Source organism: Semicossyphus pulcher, unplaced genomic scaffold, assembly GCF_022749685.1.
Source record: "Semicossyphus pulcher isolate SPU_LCO1_2020_fin unplaced genomic scaffold, fSemPul1.0.p SCAF_27, whole genome shotgun sequence".
NCBI lineage: Eukaryota > Metazoa > Chordata > Actinopteri > Labriformes > Labridae > Semicossyphus > Semicossyphus pulcher.
This window is the reverse complement of record NW_027211701.1, coordinates 2,382,931-2,410,014: the sequence shown is the minus strand read 5'-3', so window position 1 is coordinate 2,410,014 and position 27,084 is coordinate 2,382,931. Positions and strand designations below refer to the sequence as shown.

At 41.8% G+C, this 27,084-nt stretch overlaps 1 pseudogene; it reads right to left on the bottom strand.

Moving 5' to 3' along the window:
* Positions 1 to 3,814: 3,814 nt before the first annotated feature.
* Positions 3,815 to 25,976, bottom strand: LOC138604891 (NLR family CARD domain-containing protein 3-like; annotated as a pseudogene).
* Positions 25,977 to 27,084: the final 1,108 nt, after the last annotated feature.

Sequence of the window (27,084 nt, the reverse complement as noted above, 5' to 3'; positions counted from 1 at the left end):
AGAGGGAGGAGGGAGAGAGAGAGAGCGGTAAAACACTTCCTCTTTACCGCATGAGTTTATGAAATATATTCATTGTGCTTTACTGATATACATCTACAACAGAGACTAAAAAAACACTGAAGCCTGAAGTACTTTTGTACTCATAAGATATGACAGTAAGCATTCGTACTGCTGAAAATATGCCGATCAGCTGACGGCTGACTTGCCCGTGTTTAGATTGGTCATTTGCTCCAAACGACGCCCATTTAATGTGAACGCGCTCATAGAAACCCTGGGTTGACTTATCGAGTTGATAACCAGCGTCGTGTGACCGTTGAGCACGATTGCCTTTGTCAGGTTAAGTGAAGCCAGATCAGGAAAAGAGATTCTGGGTATGTTGAACTCGCTTTGTAGTATAGGCGCCAGGTCTAGACCGTACTCTTTGTTATTTAGAGAGAGGCCCAACATGAATCACCATGAGTAGCACTGCCTCGACTGGATGGGCCGAGAAATTGGGTAGAAGGAGATGCAGGATAGAGACAGGCAGAGAGAGCAACAACAACATATGTTCTTGTTACAACAACAACAACAGATAATTCATACTTATGGCTATTGTGGTAGAATTTTCCTTATTCAGGTCTTAGAGTAAGAAGATATAAGTTAAAGCATCCACTGAGGCCCAACGGACTCAGAGGTCAGGCATAAGGAGATAGTACTCCAAAGGTTCAGAGTGACCCTATAACACTAGAGATCGTAAATCCTATTGTGTGCTGATGAAGATATGCACCGTTCGCAAGTTGTCCTTCAAGTTATCTGTTGTTGTGGACAGAGTGGCTCCATACTCGTTTCATGCCTCCTAACACTTGTTCCCGTCCCTCTGCCCATCTGGGGCTGTCTGTCTTATTTAACCATAAATTAGGTTGTTTACTAAGTACTTCTAAGATTAAGACTATTGGCTCCGGGGAGGTCCTTGTATGGTAGATAGTAAATAGACACTGTGTCTGTGACTGGTCTGTTAGAATTGACTTGGCATTACACTGCTGCTCCAAGTGTATTGTTTCCGTCACTTCTCCTTGATCAAGAATATAAACTCTTCAACTTAGGACATCTGAGTCTCCTGAGTCTTCTTCCTCGTCTGGTTCTTCAAGCTGAACGAATTTCATCACAGTTATGATGCCAATAATAGTGGTACACTAGTGTGGAGATTAGCAACAACAGCAGAGTCATGATGAAAGGCTGATAATAATAAATTAGCAAGAGAAGCAGAGTAATGATAAAAGCTGTAGTAATCGTAATTGTAACAGTTGAAGTCAACGGGTCTACTATTTGCATTAGCAACAACAATAATGATACTGAGACTGATGTTAACAGTTGTTTATGAGGACAGTGTGTGTAAAGACTGTATGTATCAGCACCTTAAATGTAATAGTTTTTATAACATCCCTTAAAACTGTGTGTATATTTACTTAACAAAGGTCTGGTCGTGTCAGACTTTTAAAGGTGGAGAGATTAAACTCAGATCATTTGTGCTGAGAAGCTTTCACAGCGAGCTTTGGTTCATTCCTCATCTGTTGTTTTGTACTTTTAAATTCACATTAAAATGAGGCTGGACAAGAATATTGTACAATGTCAATTCATGACTTCCAAAGTTTGAGACAACGTTCTTAAAGATTTTCAGTTTACTGTCACAGAGGAGGAAGTATCAAAATATCAAAATAGTTGACGATTAGTAGTTGATGAGTTATTGATTAATCATTCAGGTCCAGATTAGTTTTAAACTCAGGTTCAAACTGACTTTTTAAATGAACATTAAGTTCAACACAAACATCTAACGTCTGATAACTGAACAGATTTATGATGAACAGGAAATGACTGCAAATAAAACATTACCATCACAAGAGTTCCAGCGAGAACACGTAACAGAAATGTATACATTTTATACATTATATAAAGTATAAATGTTATATGTTATAATATATGATGTATTATAAAGATCAGGAGGTTCACGGAAGATTAATAAACAAAAACAAAATATTTAATTTATTTACAATTACAGCAACAATTTAACGTTTCTCCATCAACAGAGTTTCACTTTAAAAAAAAAAAGGTTTACTTCAGAATCAGAATCAGAAATACTTTATTAATCCTCGGGGGGGAATTCAGGCGTCACAGTTGCTCTGACAAGAAGCATAGAGAAATACTGTATATGGCATAAAATAGAAGTTAGAAAAATGTCAAATATGTGTATTATATAAACAGTAAACAAGAGATAAGATAAAGATTAAATGCTGAGATGTAACTCAAGCTTTACTTACTAACTCATGAGTTAAAGCAGAAAATCAGTGTTTGTTAATGTGTCATTAAATCAGCCCGTATGTTCCCTCTGAGCTTTGTCAGGCTGACGTGTTCACACAGGCAGACCCACTCAGCTGACTGGCTCTTATTTTAGTCTTCATGTCAACCTCCTTCCTCTCTCCTCTCTGTTCATCACCAACATTCACACTGAAGCCGAGTGAGGGAGCTTTTATTTTGAGATTTCCTCTTGCTCATGTTACTGTTGACAAATTTGTTGTCATGAAAACAATGTTACAGGATGAAAACAAAAATAAATTCACCACAGATCCACTTCTCAGCATTAAATCTCTTATTTTATAGAATGCACATATTTGACATTTCTTATTACTTCTGTTTTATGACATATATTTCTCAATGCTTTCTCTGTGTCAGAGCAAACGCAACACCATAATATCCTCCCGGGGATTAATAAAGTATTTCTGATTCTGATAAATATAAAACCGTTCTGCTGTGCTCGTTTGACTCAAAACAGAAGCTCCACAATAGACATAGATAGATATTTATATTTTAAAGAGGAAAGCTCTAACATGTTTGTATTTAATGTTTTATTACTCATTAAGTCAAATTTATTTATACAGCACATTTCATAGTTCTTCCAAAAAAAGTAAAAATAGATTCATTAAAAAGGCAAAGATCTTCCATGAACACAACACGCAATGTTACATGTTAAAGTACAAAAATACACACACACACACAGAAATCGATACAAACTAAACTTAAACAGGGTCAGGTTGGCTACAAGTGAGTATTTATTGTATGTGTATATATTTGTCTTTTTTTTCCCTTTTGTTTTAGATTGATGTATTTTAAGTTATAAAGTGAAAGCAATATTTAGAGCAGGATGATTCTGTTTTCATGTGTTTCATGGTTCTGAGAGGACTTGTTGTTATGATTATTTTTTATTTTAAGTTATGAAGTAATAAAGTAATAAAGTAATATTTAGAGCAGGATGACCCGCACAGAGACACTTGAAACAAGGGAAATAATTTAAACATATAAAACAAACAAATTCGATAACTAAAAAACCATTTCAGGCACACAATAGATACATTCATTATTTTTTAAATATAAATTATTTTATATATGAGTATGACATTAAATAAAAATGCTTTTAATATGCATTTCCTTTTTTTATTTGTCTGTATTCCTACGCTTTCAATTTTTAAAATAAATTTCCTTTTGTATTTGCACATATTTTAATAACTTATTTATTCTTTTAACTACACCTCCTTATTATTCCACATTTACTCTGAGAGGACTTGTTGTTATGATTGAAGTTAAGTGTGTTTCTGCTCACAGCTCTTGTCTAATGTGCACACTGAGTTGGGTACACACTGTAATGTAAGTTGAATGTGTCTGTAAACACATGTTTATGAAATGCTGTAAATAAGCTCATTGTGTTTAATAGTAAGGGTGGACATCTTCATTTAGAGACAAATGTGTAAATCTCAGGAAGTTTGCTGAGCTTTTATTTTGGTAGTTCATCAGAGTTACTTCCTCTTTGTGTCAGGATTGTTCTGTGGAAAACATTTGTGACATTAAAAACACAATCAGCCAAATATGAACCAAAGTGAAGCCTCGTCCAGCAACATTTAGACCACAGGACTGAAAGGAGACTCTCCCTCCTGCAGAGAACACAGAGACACTGAGGAACCAGGATACCAGAGCCTAAACCCAGGATAAAGAGGTTCAGTGAATGTGGTGTTGAAGGTGTGGAGGTGGATCAGTGTGTCAGAGGAGACTCTGTAGAAGGACAGAGTGCCAGCAGGACAGTCCACATACACTGCTACTCTGTGAGAGACAGAGGAGGAGGAGGGAGGGAGGACTGTTCTTTTGTTATTGTGACTGACAGAGTAACCACCATCATAGCAGCTCAGACTCCAGGACTGATCATTCCATCCAAACACACAGTCACGACTGAGTCCTTTCCTTCTGACTCCTCTGTAACTCACTGATATATAAACGTATCCTCTCCACTCGACCTCCCAGTAACAGCGACCAGTCAGACCATTACTACACAGCAGCTGAGGGCAGAAGTCAAATCTGTCTGGAAAATCAGGATATGACCGATCCTCTCTCACATGTGTCACCTCCCTGTTGTTGTCAGACAGTTTGAGATCTCTGTGTGCTGTGTTTGAATCCAGAGTGAGTTCACAGAAATCTGATGGAGAGAAAAAGACACAACACAGCAGCAGTTTATCATCAGACACACCTGAAGGGTTTATTCTTTGTTAACTGACAGTCTGCTGTTTGGTCATCATGAGTCAAACTGATTCCACACTTACACTTCTTCAAATCAGGCTTTAACCTCTGCTCTCCACCATGGTCCACCCTGGAGGAAGAAACACAGTCAGAATGATTTTCTATCCAACATGAGACAAACTGTGACAAAGAAACAGGCTGAAACTCAATTGTGTCAACTGTCTCCATCAGTCAGTCACTTTATCTGAGAGAAGAAGAACAAGAAGAAGAAGAAGACAATGTGATAAACACATTCAACCAATGTTCACAGAAAAGTTTTAATAATTTTAATTGCGTAATTAACTGACTTGAATATAGTATGTTTATTGTCATTGCACATATATATACAAACATACACTACCAGTCAAAAGTTTTGACAAAACTCAGTTTAAGGACCCAAACGAGAGACTTGTGGTCAAAAACAATTTGAAGAAACAATGTATTTTAATGAGAAAAACAAATTATCAAAGTACAAAACAAGAATCACAGCAAACGGCTGGAAGCTAATCTACAAAACTCAAACAAAAGGTCACAGCCAGGCGAGGTTCTCGGGTGCCTAGGCCAGGAGAGCAGTCCTACAGTGAAACCCCTCAAGCAAAGTCAGCCTATCGGGGACCAAGGCCTACTGTCCCGGACTTCAGCCAGCGAGACCCAAGTCAGTTTGCCCGACTGAAGATAGCTCTAGAGAACCTGTTGCCAGCTGATGCTACAGAGCTCTTCAAATATCAGATCTTAACAGATCACCTCAAGCTGGAAGAGGCATGTTTAGTAGCGGATTCATACCTCAACTCCCTGACTACATATACAGATACCATGGCAGCATTGAACGAGAAGTTTGGGCAGCCACATCAGGTTGCACTGACGAAGATAGCCAGTGTCATGGATTCACCTGATATCCGCCGTGGTGACACTGCCGCCTTTGAGAGGTTTGTCCTACAGGTCCAGTCATTGCTAGGACTGTTGAAGACCCTAGGTCCAGAAGGCGAAAGTGAGCTGAGATGTGGATCTCATGTTGCACGCCTGCTCAGTAAGCTGCCCCCAGAGATGAGGTCCGACTTTCGGCGCTGTATGTTTCGCAGCCCAAATGCCACATACACACTCCAAGACTTCACAGAGTGGCTCCAGTATGAGTCTTGGTGTCAAGGCTATGATGGCCAGCCATCTAGCAAAGGGCAAAGGAAGAATAAGGTACAGAGGACAGAGGGACGTCAGGGACGGTGTACAACATCTGTTAAAAGGGAGCTACACCATCTGCCACGTCAGGGAAGAGGAACACTACAGCAAAGGCATTTTGTCCCTACTGGAACAATGATGCCCATTACCTCAACCAGTGTTCAGCCATCCAGCAGCTCACTAAGGCCCAAGTCACTAGGTGGATCCAATAATTGCTGGCAATGTGGGAGGTCCCACGTTGCGGCACAGTGTACCCTTAAGAAGCTCTGTGGCCTCTGTCAAGGCAAGCATTTGCAAGTACTACATGAGGTCAACAGCCGAGCACCTAAGGAGGAGCCAACCGAGAAGAGTAGCCTCATAAACACAGCCACCGAGGTACTCTACTTTGATCGACCTACTGACTGTAACTGTGTGCTGCTTAAGGTCATCAGAGTTATTCTGCGCCATGGTAAGCACACTTTGGACACCTACGTCATACTGGATGACGGGTCTGAGCGCACAATGCTCCTGTTGGATGCAGCAGAGAAACTCGCATTAAAGGGAACGGCAGAGGATCTTGCCCTCAGAACCATCCGACAGGATGTCCAAACTCTCCATGGGGCATCTGTCTCATTTCGTGTCTCTCCTGCATCACAGCCCAAGAGGAATTTCCACATCAAAGGAGCCTTCACAGCAGCTGTTGTGGGGTGGGGGGTGGGGGTTAGGGCCTATTCATTGCAGGTCTTGGTTTAAATTTATATAATTAGACAGTCTACCAAGTCTACCTTTAGGACACATCTTATTTAATTTTTGTATGTCATCTCTAATTGTGAACGTTAATTTTTCGACATCCAAAACTTGTTCTAGAATTGTTAACCAAAATTTTAATTTGGGTGGATGTTGTTGTTTCCATGTCCTTGTCACGTGCTTCATAGCTGTCATACGCAGTATGTTAAAGAGATGCATGTCAGCAGTTTTTATTGTTCTCGGTAAATTCATTCCTAAATAATTTTCTGGTTTCAGATGTTCATTTAATTCAAAGACATTCATTTACGTTTTCTCCACCCCAATACTGGACACTTAAAAAACGTATGTGAATAGTTTGCTTTTTGTTCTCCACATTGCCTCCAGCAACTTGACCCTTCTTGGGCGTTATATTTACCGTATTCACAGGGTGTAATAAAGTACCTCAGGCTCACTTACCAGGCAAATTCCCTCCAGTATTTGGATTGTGAGATCTTAAGTTTTCCACGTAAGGAGTCCTTCCAATCATCCACTGCAATCTTAATTTCTAATTCTTTTTTCCATTTTTCCTTTACCTTATTTTCTACAATTGTGTGCTTCTGCAATATTTTATATATGTTTGAAAGGTTTCCTTTGGCTGTATTTCTATTTTGAGCCAAGTACTGTACCAACTCATTTGTTGGTTCATCCTCCTCTAAATGTTTCAGGAGGTAACTTCTCACCTGTAAATACTTAAAAAAATGTTTTTGATCTAATCCATATTTTGAAGCTATCATTCAAATGAGTTTATTGTACTGTTTGTGAGTAATTGCGAGTATGTTGTTAATCCTTTACTCACCCAACAGTCAAGTATTTTATCATACTTGTTTGGGATAAAATCAGGGTCGTACGCCATTTCTCTAAGGTAGATACATTCACTATTTATTTTTAGTTTTTTGCATATATGTTTCCAGTTATGTACAGTATTTAGAATAAATTGGCTCTGCCCTGTATTTATTTTCCATGATCCTTTTCCTATGAATGGTAATGTCCCAATTGATATCTTTGCCATTTCTTTTTCTATATTGATCCATTTGACATCTGTTTCCCCTTTCATCCACTTCATTATTGTGAGAATTTGTGAAGCATACAAGTAATTCTGCAAATTTGGAACACTTAATCCTCCTTCCTCTTTTTGTTGTAAAAGGGTTTTGAATTTGATTCTCTGTCTTCCATTATTCCATATAAAGTTTGAAATCATTTTATTCCATTTATTAAAATCCGATCTTTTTAGCGGTATTGGTAATACTAGGAATAGGAATAAAAATTGTGGAAGTACCATCATTTTTATTGTATCCCCTCTGCTTAGTATTCCATCTGGTATTAATCTCCATCTGTTAAGCTCCTGCCTTATTTTACGTTCCAAAACACTATAATTGTTGTCATACAATTCATCCAAGTTCTGACTAATATTGATGCCTATGTATTTTATCTTCTGTGCTTCCCATTTAAGTTTATATTCATTTTTAAGATCTTGGCTAACTTGTTTCCCGATAACTAACGATTCACATTTATTTTTATTTAATTTATATCCTGAGTATTTGCTATATTCCTCAATTGTTTTCATTAATTTATGTACTGATTTTTCTGGTGATGTGAGATAAAGTATTACATCATCTGCATAGAGTGCTAGTTTATGCGTTTCTTTTCCTACTTGTATTCCTTTTATATCTTCATTTTGTCTAATTGCTTTCGCTAGCACCTCTATATAAATGGCAAATAAAAGAGGGGAAAGGGGATCTCCCTGTCTAGTTCCTCTTTGTATAATAAATCTTTTTGACAGTGTACCATTTGTTTTTACTCTGGCATTTGGATTACTATAGATTGCTTGTAACCATAAACTAAATTTCTCATCTAAGCCAAATTGTCTGAAAGTCTCAAACATGAAAGGCCAACTTACTAAGTCAAAAGCCTTTTCCGCATCTAGTGTTATTAGCAGAAAGTCTTCATCTTGCTTTTAAACATAATCAATTAGATTTATAGTTTGCCTAATGTTATCTGCTAGAAGCCTTCCCGGAATAAAGCCACACTGATCTGTATTAATTATATGTGTAATAATGGCTTTTAATCTGTTGGCTAATATTGCTGATATTATTTTATAGTCCGTATTAAGAAGCGATATAGGCCTGTATGAGGAACACTGTGTGGCGTCCTTTCCTTCTCTGTGAATAAGCATCATTATAGCTGATTGCCATGTCTGTGCCCACTGTCCTGTGTCTAATGCGTAATTATAAGCTTTTAAGAGTAGTGGGATTACTTGTCCATTAAATGTTTTATAGAATTCGTTTGTAAATCCGTCATCTCCTGGAGATTTTCCTGCTTTCAGTCCCTCTATTTGTTGTTTAATTTCTTCTGCTGTTATTGCTTTTGTCAGTTCGATATTTTGTTCCTGTAATACTCTTGGAAAAGTAAAGTTACTCAGATATTTCCTAATCTGATTCTTATCTACCTTTAATTCATTTCTATATAAAGTTTCATAGTAACTTGAAAACTCCTCTGCAATGTTGTCTTTGTCAGTTACTGTTCCTGACTGATCTGTAATTAGTTTTATGATTCAGCTTTTCTTCATTTGTCTTTTAAGTTTATAGGCCAAAATTTTTAAGGATTTTGGTCCACCCTCATAACTGTCTTGCTGTGTAAACCTCAGTAATTTTTCTATCTCTATTGTTCTTTTTCCATCTAATTCACAGCGTTTTTCCTTTAATTTATTTTTATCTTCCATACTACCTGTCTCCCGATGTCTGTCCTCTAGTAATTTAATTTCCTGTAATAGCTGTTTTTGTTGTTGTTGTTCTGCCTTTCTTCTTGCAGAAGAGTATGAAATTATATGACCCCTCATAACTGCTTTAGCTCCTTCCCATAATATAATTGGATCTATATCCTCTGTATTATTTATTTCAACATATTCAGTCATTATCTTTTGTATCTTTTCTAAGTAAATTTGTTATCCTGCAAGAGTGAGTTATTTAGTCTCCAGAGAGATTGACGTTTACTGTTTTTTAATGTTATTATAAGTGAAACTGCAGCATGATCTGACATATTTATTGAGCCAATGGTACAACTCTTAACCAATGTTACATTGTTTTTAAACATAAAGAAGTAGTCTAATCTATTATACACCAAATGTCTCCCTGAGTAACATGTATACTCTTTCTTGTTTGGATGAAGTGTTCTCCATATGTCTACGAGGCCAATCTCCGAACCTGCTCTCCTCAAGATACTTGCGTTTTTTTCTGCTCTATGTATCTTTGCATTAGAGGAGTCTAACTTTGGGTTCAGTATTAGATTCAAATCTCCTCCTAATATCACGACTCCCTTACTTTTTGTTGTTATTAACTCTATCAGCTGACACATAAGCTCTGGTCCTGTATCTGGTGGGTAGTAAACGTTTAGGAAAGAGATTTCTACACTCTCTATTTTTCCAACTACAAACACATACCTACCCTCTTTGTCTGCCGTGCAGATTTCTTTTTCAAAACCTACATGTGGTTTAATTATTATAGCTACCCCTCTCCGAGCTGAGCTACATGAGCTATAATATACATGACTATTAGTTGTTCTCTTTAATTTCTCATGTTCCTGTCTTCTCAGATGAGTTTCCTGTAAGAAAACTACATCCCCTTTATCTCTCTCCATATGGAGCAAGACCTTCTTCCGTTTAACAACATTATTCAGTCCATGAACATTCAATGATATTATATTTAAGTCACTCAAAGAGCAGTTGATGAATGCATGGACCTGCTGCTGTAATTTTGTAACACTTTTGTGTTGTCTGCCTTATCTTATCTGTTGAGACTTGGTGGAGTATGCAATATGCAGGCACGTATGGGGAAGCTGAAAAGTGAGGGTTAGGGATGGGAGAAAGTGGAAAAAAAATAAAATAAACTAAACCTAATATAAAAACGATAAGGAAAAAAAGTGAAAGCTATTTATCAGCTCTTAAAGTCTGGTTTTCTTCAACCATTTCTTCTCTTATGGTTGTGTAGGCGTACAATTGTCGCCTCAAAATTATGTACAAACAAAGCTTAGTCAGTTTATCAGTGACAGCTTAACTACTGTTCCTCTGGCCCCTATTTATTAATCCATTACATTCATAAGGGGATGGGATAACTAAAATAAAAAGTAAATAAGAAATACAAATTCACCTTATTCATGTTTTTACTCTTCTCCATGTTAAGACAATTTAATCAGTTATAGCCTTTGTTCTATTTACTCTAAGTTGTAAGTAATTAACACTTTTGAGTTTACAGTTATAAAGCAATTTATTCTAACATTTCCATATTTACTATGTAACATATCTGTGTTCATACACATAGCATAACACATATTGACCCCTTTCATTCATGTAGCTTACAATACATCAGTCTAAACGTACAACACAACGTCAAATGCTTTTATATCCAAACTAATCTTTAACTCATTAAACCCCTTTTAGACCCATTAAATCATGCTCTGCCACCTCATCACACACACACACACACACTCACTCGCCCTCCCAATCAGGTACTCACCCACGCAGCTACTCACACACACTCAAACACGCACATACAGAGAGTGAGGGAAAGAGGGAGACAGGGAGGAAAATAAAGGAGGAAGAAAGAGAGAGCGAGAGCATGACAGAAAACCAAAGACCGAAAGAAGGGGGTAGAAGAGGTACTCCAAGTGGCTATTTCTTTAGTCCATAGGTACTGTTATAGTGTCCATAAATCTGGTTTATCTCATAGAGAAAAAGGGAAAACATGAAGTTCATCAAGCAGGCTATTAAGCAATTTACAGATCTACAGCGTGTCTGTTAATCTGTGGCTGTTCCTCGCTGTAGGTTGCACTTGGATAGTTGTCTATTTATCTCCATCCGATTTATAGATACCTTTACGCTCCAAATCCGTTCTTGCTTGTTCTGCGCTGTTGTATATAGTTGTTGTACCGTCTTCATTGAATACTTTGAGCTTTGCTAGAGCTATAATGTGCGTCTTAACCTGTTGCCCTCTTAGTTGTTCTCGCAGGGATCTATAGGATGCCTGCTGTTGTTTCACTTTTGAAGTGAAGTCGTGGTCCAGGTATATACGCACCTCCTTGAAAAGGATCTCCTTCTTGGACCAGGCCGCCTTGAGGATTTCCCGTTTACTGTCGTAGTTCGCAAGATGCACAATAATTGGTCTCGCGAAACGATCCCCTTCTTTCCATATTCCTATTCTGTGTGCGCAGGTGATTTGAAACTCCCTTTCCACCAGCAGAGCGTCTTTAAACAGCTTCTGAATGAACATTGTCTTGTTGTTTCCTTCACTCAGCTCCGCTATGTTGTAAATGCACACATTATTTTGCCTTGATTTATTTTCAATATAGTCTATCTGATTTCCCATATCCGTAATGCGACAGGTGAGGTGTTTTAGTGATTTCTGGTGCTCAAGTTTTTCATCCTCGAGTTCACTCACTCTGGTCTCCAGCTCCATTACTCTTTTGTTTGTTTTATCCACGTCTTGTCGTAAATCCACTGTTTTCTGTATTATTTTCTTAATGTCTCGTTCTGTGTCAGATCGAAAGTCTTTAAATTCCGCCCTGAAGTCGTGAATTTTTGAATTTTGAGTTGTTTGATCTCACCTGCTTCTGCCATTGTTTGCAGCGGCTGCAGATTGGAATTCAGCGCTTCGTTCAGTTCCGATTTGTTTTCTTTTTTCCGTCTTGTCTTTGATCTCGTAGTCATCCCATACAAGTTTCCTTTACTGCATATTTTCTTAATTTTTAGTTAAGTCTAACTTTATCAAACAATTTAGGGGTTTGAGGGCACAGAGTTTTCACGCTGCGACCGCCATTAAGGGGAGGGAGCAATCTCACGGATAGTTGAGCAACACCTACGGCCACAGCAGTGCCTTCTGACATCCACAGTCCCTTCCAACGCAGAGCTTTTCTGGAATGTTGAAAGACTTTGGCAGCTTGATGCATTACCATACCGAAAGGAGAAAGTGGTGACCCAGTCAGGACAGGACCAAGCAGCGATCCATCTGCTTGAGGAGAACACCATACGCGTGGAGGTAGAAGGAGTACTCCGCTATGCTACACCACTACTCCGTAGGAAGGACATGCTCTACTTCCATGCCACCAAAGAAGCAGTAATGCCAAGCCTCCGAAGTACATAGCGGCGGTTGGCCAAGGATCCTGAGCAGGCCAAGGCAGGCCAGGCAGCTTGTAGACAGGCTACAGACCCTCCTAACCTCAGGAGGGTTTGAGCTGCGCCAGTGGGCGAGTAATGTTCCCACCACTGTTGATCATCTTCCAAAGGGAGCCAGATCAGACAGCCTAGAGCTCTGGCTCACCCAAGAAAGAGCAGATGCCCCAGAGTCGACCCTTGGTCTCAGTTGATATTCCAGTCAGACACCTTAGGGTACAAACACCGGCCTGTGGAATACTGATTGCTAACCATGCGGAACATTTACAAGGTGTTAGCAAGCCAGTACGACCCCCTCGGGTTCATCTTGCTATACACCACTAGAGCCAAGATCCTAGTCCAGCGCCTCTGGGACAAAAACAGGGAATGGGACGACCCCCTCCTACCACGGGAGCTCTTGGACGCATGGAACAAGTGGGCAAGGGAACTACAGGTTCTACCTTCCATCCGCCTGCCTAGGTGCTACACCCCTAAAGAGGTGGATGGTGCCAACGTCAGGCATGAGGTCCACGTATTCTGCAACGCCTCTGAACAGGCCTATGGGGCAGTTGCATACTTACGCACAGAGGACAATCAGGGCCAGACCTACCTGGCATTTCTCATGGCGAGATCCTGAGTGGCACTCAAACGCTTACTTTCAATGCCAAGACTGGAGTTATGTGCAGCTGTTGTAGGAGCCCAGATCGCCACAGTGATACAACAGGAACTCACCTTGAAGATCAGTCAGATAATCCTGTGGACTGACTCTACAACTGTGTTGATGTGGCTACAGTCCGAGTCATGCCGCTTTAAGGTGTTTTGTCAGTACAAGAGTGGCTGAAATCCAGGAGCCCACAGAACCCTGCCGATGACATCACAAGGGGGAAGACCTTGAGAAACCTTGCGGAACCCAACAGGTGGAGCCAGGGCCCACCATTCCTGTTGCTTGCCTCTGACTCATGGCCAGTAAAACCAACAGCTTCAGTTGAGGAAGAGGTATCAGAACTACGGAAGTCGATCTTCTGCGGAGTCACAACCACCGTGGTGGGACCAGGAGTTCCAGATGCAGACAAGTGTAACACCTGGTGGGAGCTCATGGATGTTACTGCACAGGCGCTTCATCGGGCGGCAGACCAGCATGGCAACCCAACAGCTGCAGATTGCCAGAAAGCGGAAACCCTATCATCCATTGAGCCCAGGAGGACAGCTTCCCAGATGAGATGCGTCTCTTGAGAGCTGGTAAGCCCATCCCATCCAGTAGCCGCCTGCCTACCTTGTCCCCAGAGTTTGACGAGTCAGAAGTGATCATCCGTGTTGGAGGGAGGTTGCGGAGATATGAAGACTTGGAGCATGCCACCCTGCATCCCATCGTTCTAGATCCTAGTCACCCTGCAACCAAACTACTGATAAAGGATTACGACAGTTGTCTACGCCACCCTGGCCCTGAGCGAGTATTTGCAGAAGTGCGGCGCACGTTTTGGATACTCAGAGGGCGTGAGGCTATCCGTCGCCACCAGCATACCTGTGAAGAGTGTCATCGGTGGAAGTCCAGACCAGTCATTCCCAAGATGGCCGACTTACCAGCAGCCCGCCTGCGCCTCTTTAAGCCAGCTTTCCACTCCACAGGTATGGACTGTTTTGGGCCTTTCCAGGTGGGGCGGCGTCTTGAAAAGCAATGGGGGATAGTCTTTAAGTGCCTCACCACCCGAGCCTTGCACTTAGACCTCCTCACCAACGGTGACACGGACTCCATCCTGATGGCCCTGAGGAGGTTCATTGCCTGCAGAGGGACCCCTGCTGAGCTGTTCTCAGAGGGCCTTTTGAATTTGAAACCGTTGGGTTATGTATCATCCAGCCTTGAAGATCTAGACCCTGTGACCCCAAGTCTCCTATTGATGGGGCGGCTTGACGGATCCCTTCCTCAGGTGGTTTACCCAGATACAGAGTTCCTCAGCAAGCGCAGGTGGAGGCACTCTCAGATCTTGATGGATCACTTCTGGTCAAGCTTCATCAGACACTAACTACCCAGTCCTCCAAAAGTGGCACGTCATCAGGGACAACCTCACCGAGGACAAAGTCGTCATGCTGGTAGACTCCCAGCATCCAAGGGCACTCTGGCCTATCGGACGAGTGGTCAAGGTGCACACTAGTGCAGATGGTAATTTGAGGTCTGCAGACGTGAAGATAAAGGATAAGTTCTACACTAGGCCAGTAGTCCGCCTGGTTGTCCTCCCAGCTATACCAGACGATGAGGACCATCCCACCAACCCACCCCTTCAAAAGTAGCCAGCCTTTTTTAGGTGCAAATAGCCAGGGCTATTTGGGGGCGGCTGTACAAAAGACCGTTAATCAGCTGTGACAGCGTACTGCGCGCGCTGGATGTGTATAGCGCGAACACGTTTGAGACCGGGAGCGTGCACGCGCAGCAGAGTGCAGAGAGCGACATGTGGAGGAGAGGAGACGGACGGTTGTTTTGGACTGGTTAACGGACTGAAGTGATGTGTGCGTGCGTCCTTGAGAACTGTAAGTTGGACACTTTAAGTTACTGTTTCTTGTTCTGTTAGATTGTTAATCACTCATGTGACCTGGGAAACTTGTGCTAGTAAATTAGCGAGCTAATTAGAGGCACGTGTCTGTTAGTAGTAACTCATTAATGAGCATTGCCTTTTTGTATTTTGAGGACATTATTATTTCACAGACTGTCTGGATTGTTATGGATGTATACAGTAGATGGATGTGTGTATATGTACATATTGAAGTGCATATGTAGGTGTGTTTATGGATATGTAATGTTCTATGCATGCATATGATTCGATTTGTATTATTTATTTCTTTACAGAACCACTCACACATTTCGTAACAGCCCATGTTTGTACTGTGCCTCAAGCTAATTAAAGCCTTTAAAGGAGAGAAGTTGTCTGCGTCTGTGTTTAACACACACCTGAAGCGAAGTGAGAAATCAGGCCCAGCCGTATGTCAGGAGTTGATACAGTCCTTTAGCCCTCACTAACATACTTTGTAGCTGTTTTGATAGCATGCTCACTTGGGTGGTTACTGAAGCCTGAAAATCCCCCTGTCTCTGGTGCAGATCTCTTACTCCTTGGTCTATTGCACTCAGCTGTTGCTCGTGCTGATGCAATCTGCCGCCCTGCTTCTACAGTGCAGCTTTCATCGCTTCTGAGTCTGCTGGGTCCATTCTGGCCAGTTTGTACTGACAGAACTCAGATTAAGGACCCAAACACAAGACTCTTGGTCAAAAATGAAACAATGTATTTTAATGAGAAAACATATGATCAAAACTTTCTTTATGTGTTTGTCGAAGGTAAGATCACAGTCGAATATTACACCAAGGTTTCTGGCAGTAGGTGTTACATTAGTAGACAGGACGCCAAGGCCACTGTCGATATGGAGGGTGGAGTTGTTCGCATTTATTAGTATTATTTCTGTTTTGGAGTTATTTAATTGAAGAAAGTTCTCTGCCATCCAACAGTTGATGTCACTGAGACAGTCTTTGACAGCAGCTAGGCTTCTGGGGTCCGCGGGTCTCAGTGGAAGGTATATCTGTGTGCCGTCTGCATAACAATGAAAGGAGACACTGTGGCGCTGAATTATTTGGCCAAAAGGAAGCATATAGATTGAAAATAAAATTGGACCTAAAACTGAACCCTGCGGTACACCACAGGTAATTTTAGTGGTAGAGGAGGAGTAGTTACCTATGGTGACCGCAAAGGTTCGTTCTAAGAGGTAAGAATAAAACCAACTACCCTGATACCAACCCAATTTTTAAGACGATAAATTAAAATGCTATGATCCACGGTGTCAAAAGCAGCACTTAAGTCTAAAAGGATGAAAATTGTGCCCTCCCCCCTGTCTGCTGCTAAAAGTAGGTGATTGTTTACCTTGAGGAGGGCTGTTTCTGTACTGTGTTGAGCTCTAAAAGCAGACTGAAATTTCTCTAGGGGTTGTTTAAAGACATAAAAGTTAAAAATTGGGTTGAAACCACTTTTTCTACAACTTTTGATAAAAATGGCAGTTTAGAAATTGGCCTAAAATTGTTAAAATCAGAGGGGTCGAGGTTGGGTTTCTTTAAAAGAGGTTGGACCACAGCGTGTTTAAAAACAGATGGGAAAATGCCTTCTTCCAAGGAGCTGTTGATAATCGATAAAATACTGGGTCCAACAGTGTTAAAAGTGGAATAAAATCAAGACTGCACGTAGTTGGTTTCATATGGGATAAAATTTCAGATAAAAAGGACAAGGATATAGGCTCAAAACTGCTAAAATAACAAAAAAATTCCCTACTGGCATGTAAAATACGATCCGGCTGGGTGATTTGTTTCCTTAAGTCATTTACTTTATTTGTAAATTAAATTAAAAACCTCTCGCACAACTCTTGAGAAGCATCAGTAAAATGACAGGGGAAGGGGGTGGTGATGGATTCTAAAACCTTAAATAAAATCCTGGGGTTAGAATGATTAGCTAAAATAAGGTTGGAATAAAATGAGGCTCTTGAGTCTTTAACTGCCTTTTGATATTTTTGCAATGCTTCTTTCCAGATGTCATACTTCTAAACCTGTTTTTTGACATAATAATTTTAGTTCCTTTCTTTTACAGTCTCTTTTTAACTCATGTGTTGACTCTGTAAGGCATGGCTGGGGTGCTCTGTTAGATTTTCTGTCTTTGTAAGGAGCAACAGAGTCCAGGATGGTCTGACAGGTCTGATTAAAAAAGGAGACCAGCTCCTCTGTGTTCAAATTTGGGTAAAAGGCAGTTGAAGAGGCTGAAATAAAAAGCTCTGAAAACTTGCTAGCAGACGTTGAGTTAAAAACACAACAACGGACAGGTGTATTGTCAGTAAAAGATGGCTGTGATAAAACCATTCTGAATAAAACAGCCTTATGATCAGACACACAGATATCCTTTGTCTCAAAGTTGTCAGGGCTGAGACCACTGTATAAAACTAGATCTAAAATATGGCCCTCTGAGTGTGTGGGTTCCCCTATTGCCTGAATGAAGTTAAAAGATTCCAGAGTGTCCATAAAATCACCAACAAAAGTTTGACCAGGGCAACAGACACGTATGTTAAAATCACCTAAATTCTGATAAATTCTAGATTCTGTCAGATTTAGAAACAAGATTAGATAAAAACTCTGAAAACTCTTGGATAAAAACACTGTTTGGTCTGGGTGGTCGGTAGATTATTAAAATTAGCACATCCTTCCTTTCCTTAAAATGAACGATAAAACCAAGATGCTCAAATGATGTAAAACCATTATACAAAATCAGGGTGCATTTAAAATCCTTTCTGTAGATGGCGGCAACCCCCCCTCCCCTGCCTGACAGTCGGGGTTGGTGGAGGTGAGTAAAATCAGGGGGGGGGTTGCTTCAATAAGAGCAGTACAGTCTTCTGGGGACAGCCATGTCTCTGTGATTATAAAAAAGTCCAATTTGTTATCAATTATAAAATCATGACATAAAAAAGATTATTATTTAAGGACCTGATGTGTAAAAGACCAAAGTGTGTTGGGTTGCAGTTAAAAACAGGGGTTGGCGGAGGTTGTAGGCAGATGTGAATTAGATTGGACTGATTACAGGGCTGGAAGGGTGGCAAATGAAAATGATGTCTTGGCTGTCTACTGGTGATATGAGAGTGCAGTAGTATGATATTTCCGATAGGTGGAGTCAGTGACAGCAGAGGGCGTATGACTGTATTTGGCGGATGGAGGGTAGGGAGAAGAAGAGAGACAGCAGGTGTGTGGAATGACGGTCTGGGGCGAAAAGCAAGAGGGGGTGATGAGCTGAGTAAATAGTCACACACGTGGAGAGGACTGGATCGCATGGTGGATGTTCGAAGAAAGCATTTGGCTACCCCACGTGTTGGGATGGAGTCCGTCTTTTTTAAAAAGTGGAGCACGATTCCAGAACAGGTTAAAATTGTCAATAAAATCCAGGTCGTGGGATCGGCATGCGGACTGAAGCCAGGTGTGCAGGGCGATAATGCGGCTAAAACGCTCAGGTCCGCGGTTAAAAGTTGGAATGGGTCCAGAGATAAAAACAGGCTTTCCACTGCCCTTTAAAATGTTAAAAAGAAGGTTAAAATCGTTTTTGGTGCTCTCAGACCGCCGACGGGATGTGTCGTTTGTGCCCACATGCACCACGATCCTTTTGATGGAGGTTGGGAGGGATGGCAAAAGATTCAGGAGTTTATCCAAAACAACAGGGACAGTGGCACCAGGAAGACAGTGTGTGATGGCATTCAGAAAGCGGATATCTCTGGTGATTGAATCCCCGATGATGAGAGTTGTGGGTGGAAAAGAGGACGAGGAGATGTGTGTGAGCTACCTGGATGGGACTGTGCTCACTCCCCTCTCTGCAGTGAGGCCCGCGGTGCTGGCGGAGGGGTCTGTGATGAGGGAGAAAGTCGAGACGCAAAACCCCCGGAGCGTCTGATGACGGCCTCTTGCAGCATTTTATGTCGGGTTCTGCAAGTGGTGGAGTGACGAGATGCCCAGCCAGCACTTGCCACAGGTGGAGGTGAGGCAGCTCTGACGTGGGGAGCCGAGTGGAGAGCTGCCTAACTTGTGCAGGCTGCAGGTGGAGGTGACACAGCGTTGGCGGGAGCCTTCCGTGTCCTGGCCGAAGCCTCGCCCTACAGCGGCTAAAAGCGGTTGTGGAGGTTCAATGGTAGTGGAGGAGAAACCAGCCTCTTGCCTGAGTCGGTCTTTTGGCCGCGGCGCACCACCTCTGTCCAGCACGGCTTTGGAGTGGAGCTGAGGACTGGGACCAGGGGCATCCTTCCCGGTACAACCTCCGGACCACCTGGCGGCGATGTTGCGGTGTCCAGCCCCAATGCGGCAGCGGTGGCGGCGGTGCTTGGACCTCCTGTCCCAGCGCTGTTTGTTCCCCATCCTCCGGCGTCGGGCTCTCCCACGGGACGATGCCCGCTCACCTTGGCTGCTGGCTCCTCCAGGTGGGGTGGCGCGAGGCCGGTGTGAGTTGAAGCCAGCCACGGAAGAGTGGTCGCGGAAGCTGAGACCAACTTCGAGGCTGGCGAGGAGGGCGACCGGGCGGCCAGGACAGCCAGTTTTGAGGACCGCATATAGGAAATATGCTTTGCCTGTTCGGAAGCTACGGAGATAAAACTTTCAACCAGTTGATCCTTTTGACGAAGCTCCGACTTCAGGCGTTGGGTACTCTCCTTTACTTTCCGCACACACAGCCATTGCTACCTTCGAAAGCTGAAAACAAGCCGAGTTTGGCTAGCAGCAGTGATTCTTGCGGCAGGTTCCACAAACAATAGAACATCCGATCTGGGCGCCCAGTGTCCAAAAACGTTATGATTGCATTAAAACACACTGGTAAAAAAATAACAATCTACAAGTCCATGATAAAAATACGCCTTAAAAATGTGACCGATTATGCCAGCGCTTCCTACCGGCAAACAAAACGCTGACGCATGCGCAATGACACCTGATGTACATATTTTGTACTATTTGTATTATACATATTGCTTTTTATATTATTATTCTTATTCCTATTTTTTTATCTTATTCTATTTAAGTGTTTTAGTTAATTTTATTCTAGTTCTGTGTTAATTGTTCTGCACCAAATCACCAAAACAAATTCCCTGTATGTGCAAATCTACTTGGCAATAAACACCGATTCTGGCCCACGGGCCGCCAGTTGACGATCACTGTCCTACATAGATACATTAAGAGAAAACAGAAGAACATCAGTCTTACTTGCTCGACCACTCACTCACTGCGCATCTTCCTACACAAGTTACAACTGGATCTTATCATAGAGGGAAGAGTAAGAAGTTGATTCATGCTTTGATGTACATATTGAACCTTTTCTTGTTCAATTAGCTAGTCTAGTCTAATCCTACAGCGTTTTATGTGATGCAGACAGACAGACTGACCGACAGTCAGAAATGAGGGAGAGAGAGAGAGAGAGAGACAGGAAAGACACAACACAAATGAAGTGAGAGAAAGAGAGAGTTGCAGATGATGAGTGGTAGAGACACTACAATGCATAAACTTAATATCAAATATTATGTTTATCAAAATAAACTGATGGTAACCAATTAATTTAACTTTCTTTCCAGTCAAAAAATGTTTAATGATTGCAGTGGAGGTACACATTTTAAAGTTTCAATGATAACTTTATGTGCCAATAAAGAGTGCATACCATCGCCTCAAAAGAGAGTTTTTTTAATCAACAAAATTCCTGAGGGAGAATCCCCCCCGACGCCCCTACTGGGGTTTAAGGCCCCACAATATCATCATATCCTCACGCATTGAAGTAAGCTCGATCTTTAATGAGATTGTCTTTTAGAAAAACTGATATTATATCTTTTAAGGTGTGGGGTGCCGAATCCAAAACTCACCTAGAGCACCAAAATATTCCATCATTAGAACAACTGAAAAAGAGCTCAGTGCAGCTAAGGAAACAAATAAATGAACGTGAACTACTTCATTTTGATCTGTGTGAACTGAACTTTGAGTGAGCTCCTTTTAAATGTGAACTTGCACAACACTGAGTAGAAGGTTATAATTTTTCTTTTTAGAAATTAGAGGCCCCTACTCTGGTTGTCTGTCCATACCTGAGCATGTCAACTCTCCAGTGTGGATCTTCCAGTCCAGAAGACAGCAGTTTCACCTTTTGCTCTCCTGGATGATTGTAGCTCAGGTCAAGCTCCCTCAGATGGGAGGGGTTGGAGTTCACAGCTGAGGCCAGAGACGCACAGCCTTCCTCTGTGATCAGACAGCCTGACAGCCTGGAAATAAAATCATGTCATAAAGAAAAATCTTACTGATTTTCAAAGAAAAGAATATCAATATCAACTGTGGTTCAATCAGCCTCATACAGACCTGAGAGTTTCCAGTGAACAATATTGAATCTGCAGTCCAGCAGACAGCAGCTTCACTCCTGAATCCTGCAGGTTGTTGTTACTCAGGTCCAGCTCTCTCAGACTAGAGGACTGGGAGCTAAGGACTGAGGACAGAGCTTCACAGCTTCTCTCTGACAGATTACAGCCACTCAGCCTGAAGAAGAATTAGTGATTAATGACTGAATTTGACGACTTAACCGACATATCTACACTTGTGACCTGAATAATAGTGGGATCACAAAGCGCTTTATGTTTTGATGTCATAACAGTTACTTAAGGAAAATGTCTCAGAGTAAGACTTTACAATAAGCCTCATACTGACCTGAGAGTTTCCAGTGAACAGTGTTGACTCTGCAGTCCAGCAGACAGCAGCTTCACTCCTGAATCCTGCAGGTTGTTGTTACTCAGGTCCAGCTCTCTCAGACAAGAGGACTTGGAGCTAAGGACTGAGGACAGAGCTTCACAGCTTCTCTCTGACAGATTACAGCCACTCAGCCTGAAGAAGAATCAACAGAGAGCAATCACAAACAATGTTTGTTTTTCTGAACAAAGAAAAGCTTCTTTAAACTTGTATAGTTAGGTGTGTACACACAGAGCTTTGCTGGAGGCCTTGACCACTGGCAGCAGCCTCAGAAGAGCCTCCTCTGAAGCAGAATATTCCTTCATGTCAAACACGTCCAGATCTTTTTCTGATGACAGTAAGATGAAGACCAGAGCTGACCACTGAGCAGGAGACAGATTATATGTGGAGAGACGTCCTGATCTCAGGGACTGTTGGATCTGCTCCACTAGAGAACTATCATTCAGTTCATTCAGACAGTGGAACAGATTGATGCTTTTCTCTGTGGAGAGATTCTCACTGATCTTTGTCTTGATGTACTCGACTGTTTCTTGATTGGTCCGTGAACTACTTCCTGTCTGTGTCAGCAGACCTCTCATGAGAGTCTGATTGGTCTGCAGTGAAAGACCCAGGAGGAAGCGGAGGAACAAGTCAAGGTGTCCATTTGGACTCTGTAAGGCCTTATCCACAGCACTCTGGTAGAAGTGTGTTTCTGCAGAGTCATGATGAATTGTTTGTTCTTCTGACATCAGGTTGACACCAGAGTTGATGAACGTCAGATGGACATGAAGAGCAGCCAGAAACTCCTGAACACTCAGATGGACGAAGCAGAACACCTTGTCCTGGTACAGTCCTCTCTCCTCTTTAAAGATCTGTGTGAACACTCCTGAGTACACTGAGGCTGCTCTGATATCGATGCCACACTCTGTCAGGTCTGACTCATAGAAGATCAGGTTTCCTTTCTGCAGCTGCTCAAAAGCCAGTTTTCCCAGAGACTCAATCATCTTCCTGCTCTCTGGACTCCAGTGTTGATCTGTCTCAGCTCCTCCATCATACTTGATGTTCTTCAGTTTGGACTGAACCACCAGGAGGTGGATGTACATCTCAGTCAGGGTCTTGGGCAGCTCTCCTCCCCCTCTGGTCTTCAACACATCCTCCAGAACTGTCGCAGTGATCCAGCAGAAGACTGGGATGTGGCACATGATGTGGAGGCTTCGTGAAGTCTTGATGTGGGAGATGATTCTGCTGGCCTGCTCCTCATCTCTGAATCTCTTCCTGAAGTACTCCTCCTTCTGTGGGTCAGTGAACCCTCTGACCTCTGTCACCATGTCAACACAATAAGGAGGGATCTGATTGGCTGCTGCAGGTCGTGTGGTTATCCAGAGGCGAGCAGAGGGAAGCAGTTTCCCTCTGATGAGGTTTGTCAGCAGCACATCCACTGAGCTGGACTCTGTGACATCAGTCAGGATCTCATTGTTGTGGAAGTCCAGAGGAAGTCGACACTCATCCAGACCGTCAAAGATGAACACAACCTGGAACTCTTCAAACCTGCAGATTCCTGCTTCTTTGGTTTCAGTGAAGAAGTGATGAACAAGTTCCACCAAGCTGAACTTTTTCTCTTTCAGCACATTCAGCTCTCTGAAGGTGAATGGAAATGTGAACTGTATGTCCTGGTTGGCTTTGTCTTCAGCCCAGTCCAGAGTGAACTTCTGTGTTAAGACAGTTTTCCCAATGCCAGCCACTCCCTTTGTCATCACTGTTCTGATTGGTCGATCTCTTCCAGGTGAGGCTTTAAAGATGTCTTCTTGTCTGATGGTTGTTTCTGGTCTGTGTGGTTTCCTGGATGCTGATTCGATCTGTCTGACCTCATGTTCATCATTGACCTCTCCAGTCCCTCCCTCTGTGATGTAGAGCTCTGTGTAGATCTGATTCAGAAGGGTTGGGTTTCCTGCTTTAGCAATCCCCTCAAACACACACTGGAACTTCTGCTTCAGGTTAGACTTGAGCTCACGCTGACAAACTGCAGGAAAAGTTCCTGAAAGAACAAACAAGAAATGTGATCAATAAGTTGAAGCTATAATCAATCTGATGATTCTAAACTTAAACACATCAGGGTGGTGTTTATTTCCCTCCTCTTTGAAATCTCTTCAGCACATCAGGTGTGAACAGTTTCTCACAGTTCATAGATCTGATAAAATGTGTGCATCATATTAACAGCAGAGTTTTAAATGTGACCCTCTCCCATGTTGCCTCCATTTCCTCTTTCCATCATGTTCAATGTGTTAAAATCCTCTTACTGCTCTGCAGACAGTCAGCCAGCTCCTCCTGCTTCATTCTCCTCAGGAAGTGCAGTGTGATCTTCACAAATGCCTCTCTGCTGCTCCTCCTCTGCTCCTCCTCCTCGCTGTCCAACACCTCCTCATCCTCCCTCTGACTCTCTAAGCATTCTGGGTAATCTGGACTCAGACCCCTCTTGATCTCCTTCAGCTCGTTCTTCACGAAACTGACAATGTTCTCCTCCAGCAGCTGGAACAGAACAAGAAGTGAACTTTGACTTGTAGAAGTCAACATCAGATCATCAGTGACAGACAGAAAGCCTGCTGGTCTGCAGAGTGCAGCATGGAGACTGGATCACAATGGTAGTTCAGTATTTAGTCTGTGGATGGTCCTGTCTCCTAGAAATGAAGTTGATATAAAATGAGATTCATGTTGGAGAAATATCCTGGTCTGGTTTCACACAGAAAAGATCTGCAGTGACTTTGGACACGATGTGTTTATTAGAATGAAGCTGAAACCACAAACTGTCATTAACATGAACCAAAGTGTTTCTGTTGTTTCAAACACAAACTGGACTCAGTCTGTGAACTCTGCTCTCTGCTGCCAAAGTCTGTGTGAGACCACCATCCACCACGACCTCTGACCTCTGACCTCTGACTCTGTGCTGCTCAGCAATGTAACGCTTCATTCAGTCAATAAAACACTGACTGTGAACATCATTCAGACAGAGATGATGTTTGCAGTGTAATCAGGAAACAATTCAGTAACATAAAAATGTCATTTGAAGTAAACTTTGATTCTCAGTAGTAGCTGTGTTTGTTCATTTACACACCATAAATATGGAGTCCAGCTGTGTTTGATGCTGCTGGGCAGACTGACCAATGGGAACCTCTGATCTCTGCTGCTGAACTCTGTGGAACAAATATAATATAATATACTGTATATAATATAAAGACACAGTGTTACATGTGATAGATTCTATCAAGTGGATCCTGTTAGATCCTCCTACAAACACAGGACACACATGAAGGTACATGCTCAGTACAGTTATTGATGTGTAAAATAGTTTCCTGCTGTTGGATCCTGATAGAAACACAAACACTGATAAATGTTCAGGTTCAGACATAAAACACTGCTGACATGTTGGATTTTAAAGGTTTTAATACAGAACAACAGAAACATGTTCTGTTTTAAATTCTTACCTTTGACAATCAGAGTTATTTACATCTTTGAAAACAATAAGTGGATCCATAGACCGGTCACTCTTGAAGGACACACAGCTGGGCTCAGGTCCAGGAGAATCTGGTCTCTCATGTTCGATACTGAAAGAATCACAAACTCTGATGAACGTTCATAAACACTGAAAATCTTCCAGAATTATTGCTGCTGAAAATTATTAAAGTTTTAATACTGATCACAACAGACTGTGAGATAAATGATTACTTTTGATCCTCAGACTGCTGTCCATCTTTGAAATAAATAAGTCGACCCTTAGACTGGTCACTCTTGAAGGACACACAGCTGGGCTCAGGTCCAGGTTCAGGTTCAGGTCCAGGTCCAGGTCCAGGTCCAGGTCCAGGTCCAGCAGAGTCTGGTCTGAGCTGCTGCTCTGGCCTTCAACACAACACACACAGAGCTGTGAGTGTGAATAATGATGGTGGAGTGATTTGAGTGCTGAGCTCTGACATGGAGAAGAGTCATGGACAGTTAGAGATCCTCATCTCACCTCTGAGCTTTGGTCTGGCTGTCATGTTCCCCATACCGAGTTATTTTAGAGGGAGGGGCTCCCTCCTCTCTGTCCTCACACTGACTCATAGCAGAGCCCCCACCTTCACACAAACACAACAACATGCTCATTCATTACAACCAGCTTTACATCACAGAGACACACACTGCTCTCTACCACAGTGTCATTCCTGATTCTACCACCAGATGGCACCAAAGGAAGAAATGATTCAAAGATTTCCACTGTGGATAAATGGAGAAGAATATATTCCTTTTTATACAGCTGTACTTTTTGTCCACTAGAGAGCTCATATGGATTCATTTATAGTTCACTTCTGTTCAAAGTGAGGACATGCAAAATCTTCCAGTTTAACATGTGGCAGGAGAAAGAAAATACTCACCAGGTGACTTCAGATCCACGTTCTACCTTCACCTGTAGAGGAAACACAAAGACAGAAACTGCTGCTGATCATTTTTCAGAAAAAACAACACAGAAATATGCAAATTAAGTTTCTTTTCTGCCTGTGTGTTTTTAATTTTTTTTTTTACCAAATATGTTTTTATGTATAAAGGAAACAAATGACCCATGTATGTCCAGCAACAAATCTCTTTTAAATAAAGGATAATGTTTTGTGCACTGAAAGGTCAGAGGTCAAATGGTTAGGTTTAAATTCACTGTTGACTTTTACCAATTTTTTCCAAGACCACCATCTTTTAACAACCTTAACCAGCAGCTGAAAGTGCCTAAAAAAGACCATTAAAAATGTTTAATGTAATTAATAGGAGTGAATGTTATAGTGCAATCTTGCCTGAAAACTGATTATATCATTAAATGTTTCACAAGTTCGTTCTGTAAAAACATGTTGAGACGCTGCACAAATTCACAGACGTTAAATATTTATATTTCTGTTATTCTTAAAGAGCGTCTGTGCATCATGTGTCTACATGTCATGTGTCTGCTCTTTTATAGTCCCTATAGTCGTGTCATATTTTCTGTGCTCTTGTTCTGAGTTTTACCCTTCAGTCAGTGTTTGATGATGAGAGTGTTAGAGCAGAAGTTTGATTTGTTTCATGTTTGGATGAATTAAACCTCGATGTTACACATTAACTACATCAACTACAATGAAAAGACAGAATAAGAGTGAACAAGTTAAATCTGAACAATCACATAATGTAGACATGTTGTGATGAAGATGCT